Raw genomic sequence first — 9,008 nt, 5'->3', positions numbered from 1 at the left:
AACAAAATTCAGGGGCACCTGGACTGCTCAGTCGGTTAAACATCTGCCCAACACTCGGGGTCATGATCCTAGGGTCCTGGAATCGAGTCTCGCATTGGGCTCCCTGCTCAGTGGGGAGCCTGCTTTTCCCTCTGTCTGCCACTCACCCTGCTTGTGCTCTCTCTCTGATAAATAAATAGATAAAATCTTAAAAAAAATAAAAATAAATAAAATTCATATCTTAATCCTTTCGTATTATACTTGGAACCCAGTGACTTCCCCCTCCTTAATTAAGCATGACTTCTTACAAACCTTTTGTGAGCATAGACTGTGTCCCAGAATATGTTTGACAGGATGAAGCTAAACATCTGAGATGAAAATGTATCTAACTTGCTTACTAATGGTTGCCTTTTTTCTGTTTTTTTTCTATTTTTGTACGTATCTTCGAAAAAGTATGTCTTTCTAAAAATCCCTATCAGCAATGAATTGACAGTTCTAGAGAAACCAAGATATTCCGTAAAATATTAGGAAATTTCAACTCCAGGGGCACCTGGGTGGCTCAGTCATTAAGCGTCTGCCTTCGTCTCAGGTCATGATCCCATGGTCCTGGGATCGAGCCCCGCATCGGGCCCCCTTCTCAGTGGGATGCCTGCTTCTCCCTCTCCCATCCCCCTGTTGTGTTGCTTCTCTCACTGTCTCTCGTTTTCTGTCAAATAAATAAAATCTAAAAAAAAAAAAAAAAGGAAATATCACCTCCAGGCTGTAATGCAGATGAGTATTGATTTCAATTGACTACCAACATCCTAGCTGGATATTTGTATACATTGTGAAATAATCATCATAAGTCTAGTTAACATCTTCCACTATACATAGTCACAATTTTCTTTCTCGTGATGAGGGTTTTTAAGACCTGTCTTAACAACTTTCAAATATACAATATAATATTAATGACTATAGTCACCACATTGTACACTGCATGTACATTCCCCATGACTTATTTATTTTATAATTGGAAATTTGTACTTTTTGACCACCTCTACCTGTTCTGTCCACCTCCCATCCCCCAAACCCGGGCAACGACCGATGTGTTCTCTGTGTTCATTAACTCATTTCTTTGTTGTTGTTTGTTTTTAGATTACACATATAAGTAACATCATATGGTATGTGTCTTTCTCTGAGTTATTTTATAATAATGCCTTATTATTTTCAACCATGTTGTCATAAATGGCAAGATTTCATTGTGTATGGCTGAGTAATATTCTATCGTGCATATATCCCACATCCTCTTTATTCATTCATCTGCCGATGGATGCTTGGGTTGTTTTCACATCTCGGATATTGTAAATAATGCTGTGGTGAACATGGGAGTGCCTATATCTTTCCAAGTTCGTGTTTTCATCTTCTTTAGGTAAATACCCAGAAGTGGAATCACTGGATCATAGGGTAGTTCTATTTTTTTAAATTTTTTAAAAGATTTTATTTATTTATTTGAAAGAGAGAGAGAGGGAGCGAGCATGAGCAGGGGGAGGGGCAGAGGGAGAGAGAAAAGCAGACTCCCCAAGGAGTAGGGAGCCCCACATGGGGCTCGATCCCAGGACCACAGGATCATGACCTGAGCTGAAGGCAGACGCTTAACCGATTGAGCCACCCAGGCACCCCTATTTTTAAAAATACTTTGAGGAACTTCCATACTGTTTTCCATAGCAGTTGCAACAACTTGCATTCCCACCAACAGTGCACAAGTATTCCTTTTAATCCACTTCCTTGTCAACATTTGTTATTTTTTGTCTTTTTGGTAATAGCCATTTCGACAAGTGTGAGGTCATACCTACTTAACATTTTGATTTCCATTTCCTTGATGTTTAGTGATGTTGAACATCTTTCCATGTGCCTTTTGGCCATTCGTGTGTCTTCCTTGGAAAAATGCATATTCAGATCTTCTATCCATTTTTAATGTTTAGTTTTTATTGAGTTTTATGAGTTCTTTGCATATTTTGGATATTAATCCTTTATCAGATATATGACTTGCAAGTATTTTCTCCCACTCAGCGGGTTGCCTCTTCATCTTGTTGATGATTTTCTTTGCTTTGCAGAAGCTTTTTAGTTTGATATAGTCACATTTGTTTTTCGCTTTTGCCACTTGTACTTTCAGAGCTAGAGTAAAAAAAAAAAAAAAAAAAAAAATCACCAAGACTTAATGTCAAGGAGCTTAATGCCTATGTTTGCCTCCAGGGGTTTCATGATTTCAGGTCTTCAATCCATTTTGAGTTCACTTTTTTGTATATGATGCAAATTGTGGTCCAGTTTCATTCCTTTTCATGTGGCTGTCAAAGCATTTTTATCTCAGTCTCATAAAAGCTTAAAAACAAAAGTTAAGCAATAGATTGTTTAAAACCTTGGAGATCATTCGGGTCTGCTCTGAGTCTAGTTGACCCTTTTACCTATCTTAGTAGGTCTGATACCTATTAACCAGTCTTGGATCAGAGAATTTGACTTAGTGGACCCAGTTACTTTCAAACTGAAGCATTTTCTGTCTTCCTAATCTTCTGATATCTCTTTTCTTAATCCTGACTTTCATCATCTAATTTTGCCCTTTTGAATTCAACTCTGTTCTGGTTTGGTTCAATTTTGTAACTCTGAATTTCTCTAAATTCTGAGTCTCCACAACTCTCAAAAGAGATCCTTTACATCATCTAGGCTGGAATAAGCAAATATCCTGGGCCCATCACCAGCCTTGTTAATGAGATGAGATTGGAAAAATAGATTTTGTTATTCTTGCGTTTTTTATATTAAAGATTCAAACCAAATGAAAACAAGATTAGAGAAAACTCGGGAAGAGAATGACCACTAGACCCACTGTTATTTTCATTTTATCATGTCTCAGAAAAACATAAAAATATATTTTAAAAGATAATTTTTAAATGCACACAGATCTTTAATCATGTTATAATCCTGATCTTAGTGCAATACTAAAACTGTACATTCTGATCTCAAAATTTCGAAGAGTCAAATAGCTGATTTCTGTTCCCTGAAATAGGATGGATTAATACTCAGAGAAAACTTCTCTAGATAAAACATCAAAAAAGAGTATGATGTGTGTGAGTGTGCATGTGTTTGTGTATAATTAAAGGAAAATCTTGGGAGTCATTATTGCATTATCAAATAGAAATTCAAAGAACTAAGCCACCTCTTTAGCCAGTGTGTGTTATGAGTGCATCTTGAAATTGGTGATCACTTAGAGCTTTGGATTTAATGTGCCGCATGCACAGTGAACTGGACACAAATCTGCAAAAATTGAGTTTACAGGAATTCTGCGCTTCACTCCCAATAGGTGCAAATATAAACCTAACCAGTAGAGGGAGATGTAGGGAAGCCTTTCTGTTTTGGTCCCAGGTCAGGAGGGAAGGCAGCAACTGAGGAAGGGTGGGGTGGACTAAGAATTTCTAATCACAAGCTTTTACTTAACGGAAGTCAGTTCCAGAATTCTAAAAACTTCTAACCAGAATTTTAATCTGAAATCATTCGGGATTGTGAATGGCCTCTGTTTTTGGAAGAAATAAGGAAAAATTATCTCTAGAGAAACTACTTTAAGTAGGCTTCAAGTTTTCAAATAAATTAAGTTCCAGAAAAGGGGCTACAGTAAGAAAATTATAAAATACGTAAGGAAACAAGCCATCATGAAAAAGAGTCATTATTTACAACAGGGGTTGGGGTACCTGGGTGGCTCCGTTGGTTAAATGTCTGCCTTCGGCTCAGATTATGATCTCAGAGTCTTGGGATTGAGATGCCCACATTGGGCTTCCGCTCAGTGGGGAGCCTGGTTCTCCCTCTCCCACTGCCCCTACCTTCTGCTCATGCTCATGCTCTCTCTCTCTCTCTCTCAAATAAAATCTTAAAAAAAAAAATTGGCTGGCTCAGTCTTTGGAGCATGAAACTCTTGATCCCTGGGTTGTGAGTTTGCTTCCCATACTGCGTGTAGAGAGAACTTAAAAATACAAGCCCAAAACAAACAAATGAAAACAACAGGACACAAAGTCAAATGTGCAAGACTGTTTATAAAACGGATATTTATATAGTAGTTTAAAAAAACAGTTATAAAACACAATACATATGTTAATGGAAGTGACAACTATTAAAATATGCTTTATTAAAAGAACAATGAACTGTTTAAACAGCATACTTGATAACCAAATATAAAAACTAGAGAGGAAAATATAATTATTGAAATAAAAATTTATTGACTTGGCTAAATAGTAAACTAGTGAATTAGTAAACTAGAATATGGAGCAAAAGAAATTCAAAATACAACATGGACAAGAAACAATGGAATATATGAAAGAGAAGTTGAGATGTGGAATAATAAAAAATGGAAAAATATCTGAAGAGAGCATGACAGAAAATTTTCCATAATTGATGAAAAATATAGTCTTTTGATTTAGGAAGACTAATGGATCACACAATAAAGGGTTGTAAAGAAATCCACTCCTGGTGGGTTAATGTGAAAATACGGAAAAGAAAAGTAAATCTTAGGAATCTAAAATTCATTTGTAAGAAAAACCAGATTTTCCCCAAAGAGATAAGAATATACTGATGACTGACACTTTCCTGATGACAGTGGGACCCACAAAAGAATGAGATATTATCTTCAAAGTCTTGAGAGAAAAATAAGGCAAGTAAAGATATTTTAATATAAAAACAGAGTTTGTCAAGAGCAGACTTTATTTAAGGACTTTAAGAAATTTACTCCAGAGAAAAGAAATAGGATCATGGAAGGAAGGTACAGATGCAAACAGAATGGTAAGTAAGGAAATAGTGAACATACACACTGATGTACGAAATAATAATTACATTGCAGTTGCAGGATAAAATAAAACTAATGTACTGGAGGCAAAATACATATTTGGTTAAGATAAATAGTTGATTAAAATTTCTAGTGTAACCTCTAAAAAAGTAAAAGTCAAGGGTGTAATTTCCAAACCAGAAAAAACAAAACAAAACAAAAACCCTAAAACAAAAGCACACCCCCTCCCCACACACACACACATTCCATCCAGATGAAAATTAAGGGAAAGAAAAGAACATAGAAAAATAAGTAAAAATATAAAGAACAAAAATAAGGGTAAAAATTGTTCAAAATCTATTTGAAATCACATTAATGTATAAGAGCATAACTCTTCAGTTAAGAGGCAATGATTGTTAGGGGCACCTGAGTGGCTCAGTGGGCTAAAGCCTCTGCTTTCGGCTCAGGTCATGATCCCAGGGTCCTGGGATCGAGCCCCGCATCCGGCTCTCTGTTCAGCAGGGAACCTGCTTCCTCCTCTCTATCTCTGCCTGCCTCTCTGCCTACTTGTGATCTCTGTCTGTCCAATAAATAAATAAATATAAAATCTTAAAAAAAAAAAAAAAGAGGCAATGATTGTTAGACTTGTTTAAAAAAATCCAATTACATGGGGCATCTGGGAGGCTCAGTTGGTTAAGCGTCTGCCTGCCTTGGTTCAGGTCATGATCCCAGGGTCCTGGGAAGGAGTCCCGTATTGGATTCCCTGCTCAGTGGAGAGCCTGCTTCTACCTCTCCTTCCTGCTCATGCTCTCTCTCGCTATCCATCTTTCTCTCTCTCTCTCAAATAAATAAATAAAATCTTTAAAAAATAAAATCCAGTTACAGACAAGAGTCACATGTCACAACCTTAAGCTCCCATACATTTAAACGTAAAAAAGAAATAGAAAAAAAGACACACAGAAAAATACTAATGAAAAGAGATGCTCCTGCTATATAAATACCAAAAAAAAGAGAACTTGTAGCAAAAAGCATTACTTTAGATAGAGTTACTTACATTGATTAAAGTTTAAATTCACCACGAAAATTCTTAAACTTTTACACAATAGCATAGTTTTAAAACTTCAAAATGACACTTGATTGAATTACCAGGAGGAAGTGATAAAATGAGCATCGTTCAAAAGATTTTAACATACCTTTCTCAGTAATCAATCAACTGAGCAAACAAAAAGTAGTAAGGATAAAGAATATGTGAAAAAAAATTGTATGGACGACTGCATCCAATGACCTGTGACTGTATTTTCTTCCAGGTGGGCATAGAGCATTTTTTTTTAAATTAAAGAATCATTACCAGACAAAATGCATTATTTGGCCATCTCATAATTTAGATATCTGTGATAAGGAGAGAACTTTAAAAATATAGAACTGAATATCTGTAAATATTTAAAAAGTTATTCATGATTTGAAAATGGAAACCATTTTGGAAAGTGGAACACTGAACAAAATGATTATAAAAATCCTACCTATAAAATGTAGACATTTCTTCAGGATGGTAACTAGAAAAATATAGTTTAAATATTCATATTAGAAAAGAAAAAAGTCTGAAATGTATTGTACAAAGGGATCACCTTAAGAGGATAGAGATATGTAAAAATATAAGAATATTTTTATAAGAGAGCATGACATTTTATTACCAAAGTAATAAAATGGTAAAATTAAAGTTAAAAGCAGAAATTATAAAATTAAAAATAAGGATAAAATAGATATGCTTACACAGCTGTAACTGGGTTCCTCTCAAAGTCCAATCAAGCAGACAAATGCCCAACAAGACTGATCCAAAAAAAAAAAAAAAAAAAGAAAGAAAGAAAAGAAAAAAGAAAAATAAAAGATAGGAGGTACAATGACCAGTAGTAGAAATTAAAAAAAAAAAGAAAAGAAAAGAGCCCTAAGGACAGATGTAGCAGAAGTTAAAAATAAATAATACCATGCAGATATGTGTGCCCAAAACAGGAAGTGTGGGTAAAATGGGAAAGTTCTTAATGGAGAATTACCAAAATAAGTTAAGACTAAATAAAATATGTGAATGCAAATAAATTATTCAGTAGTAAAAGCAACAAAAAGTCTTCCTGCATAAAGAAAAAACAAATAATTCTGGGATGCCTGGATGGCTCCGTGGGTTAAGCATCTGCCTTTGGCTCAGGTCATGATCTTTGAATCCTGGGTGCCAGCCCCACATCAGGCTCCCTACTCAGTGGGGAGTCTGCTTCTTCCCCTCCTTTTTCCCCTCCCCACTCTTACGGATGCTCTCTCTCTCGCTCTCTCTCGTTCAAATCAATAAATAAAATCTTAAACAAAAAAGAAAGGACAGATAATTTTATTCATTTTCAAATTCTTTAAAGAATAGGTAACAGGAAAACATTTATTTCTGAGGCTGATTTCAAAACCAGAAAAGAAACCATTAAAAAAAAAAAAAGAAAACCTTACAGACCAATCTCATTCAATAACACAGATTCAAAAATCCTCAACAAAATATTAGCAAATCTGGGTTTATATGAGGAATGCAATGCTAGCTCAAATTCAGATACTCTATCAATACAATTTACCATATTCATATATGATAGGAGAAAAACTGCCTGATGATTTCAAAAGATGAAGAAAGAACATAAGATAAAATCAACATTAATTCATGATTAAAAAAAAAGCAACTGAGAACTAATTGATAAAAGATATTCATTTTAGAATTTTTAAACAAAATTTAATTACATTCAGTGGTGAAACATTAAAAACGTTCTCTTAAAGTGCAGGAAGAAGATCAAGAGTGCCCAATGTTATCACTCGTATTTAACAGCATAAAAATGGTTTTAACATTTTTTAAAAACTCATTTAAAAAGTTAAAAATTAGGGGCACCTTGGCGGCTCAGTTGGTTAAGTATCTGCCTTGGGCTCAGGTCATGATCCTGGGATCATGGGGTCAAGTCCTGCATCAGGCTCCCTGCTCAGTGAGGAAACTCCTTCTCCTTCTCCCTCTGCCGCTCCCCTGCTTGTGCTCTCTCTCAAATAAATAAATAAAATCTTCTTTAAAAAAGTTAAAAATTAGAATGAGGAGAAAAACTGCCATTATTTGCAGATATTGTGACTGTCCTCAGAGGAAACTAAAGCAAAGCAAAACAAAACATAGGAAACAAATAATTTGAATTAATAAAATAATATTTTGCAATTTTGACATATTTAAGTTTAATAGCAAAATAGTAATGCGTATATATTTTATATTAGAAAAAAATTTTAAAAAGGTAATAAACTGGTAAGGATCCTAAGAATAAATCTAATAAATATGTATGAGATTATTGTGACATAAGCAATTATAAATCTTAATGAAAGATATTAAAGGGGACAGATAGCATTGATAAATAGAAAGAATATCATAAAAAAATACCACCTTACCCCAACATGACCCACAGATTAAATTCAATTCCGACCAAAAAATCTACAAGATTTTTGTGAACCCTACAAAGTGATTCTATAATTTATTTGAAAAATGAAGTGCCAAGAACTAATTCTGAAAAATAGTGGGGTTTTTCCCCCTACAATTTATCATGAGCTATTAATATCATAGATAAGTTAGCCAATGGAAGAAAAGAGGAACAGACCCATGCTTATATGAAAACTTAAAATATAGCAGAGATGACAATGCAGAACTTACAGTTTGATGAGACTACATCCAGAGATGGAATATTTAATTTTTATTAGTATTATTTTTTAATCCAGATGAATCAATAATTACAATGAGAAAGGCAAGGCTATAAAAATTTGGAAGACAAATACAGGATGATATTTTCATGATGGCATGTAGATAGGGTATTGTAAACAATTCTTCAAAACACTAAACATTAAAAAATTTGATGAATGAACTACATTAAAATAAGCCCTTCTTTTCATCAAGAGATACCATAAAAAGAGTGAAAAGGCAAGTCAAAAGCTAGGAGAAGATATTTGCCACAGATGTCAGTGACAAATGGCTCCTATCTAGAACTTGTAAATAATTTCTCATGGTAAATTTTTTAAAAGGCAAACAACCCAGCAAAAAAGTGAGCTAAGAATATAAAAGGCTATTCTTAGGAGATGAAAAGTCAAATAGTCAATGTAGGTATAAAAAATTGCCTAATTGCATTCATAAAATAAGGAAATACAGATTAAAACTATAATAAGACTTCATTCTGAAATCAAATATTCAACAAAACTGCAAGTCTCCCAG

This window comes from Martes martes (assembly GCF_963455335.1).
Source record: "Martes martes genome assembly, chromosome: 10".
NCBI classification, from domain to species: Eukaryota; Metazoa; Chordata; class Mammalia; order Carnivora; family Mustelidae; genus Martes; species Martes martes.
This window is presented reverse-complemented; position numbering follows the sequence as displayed.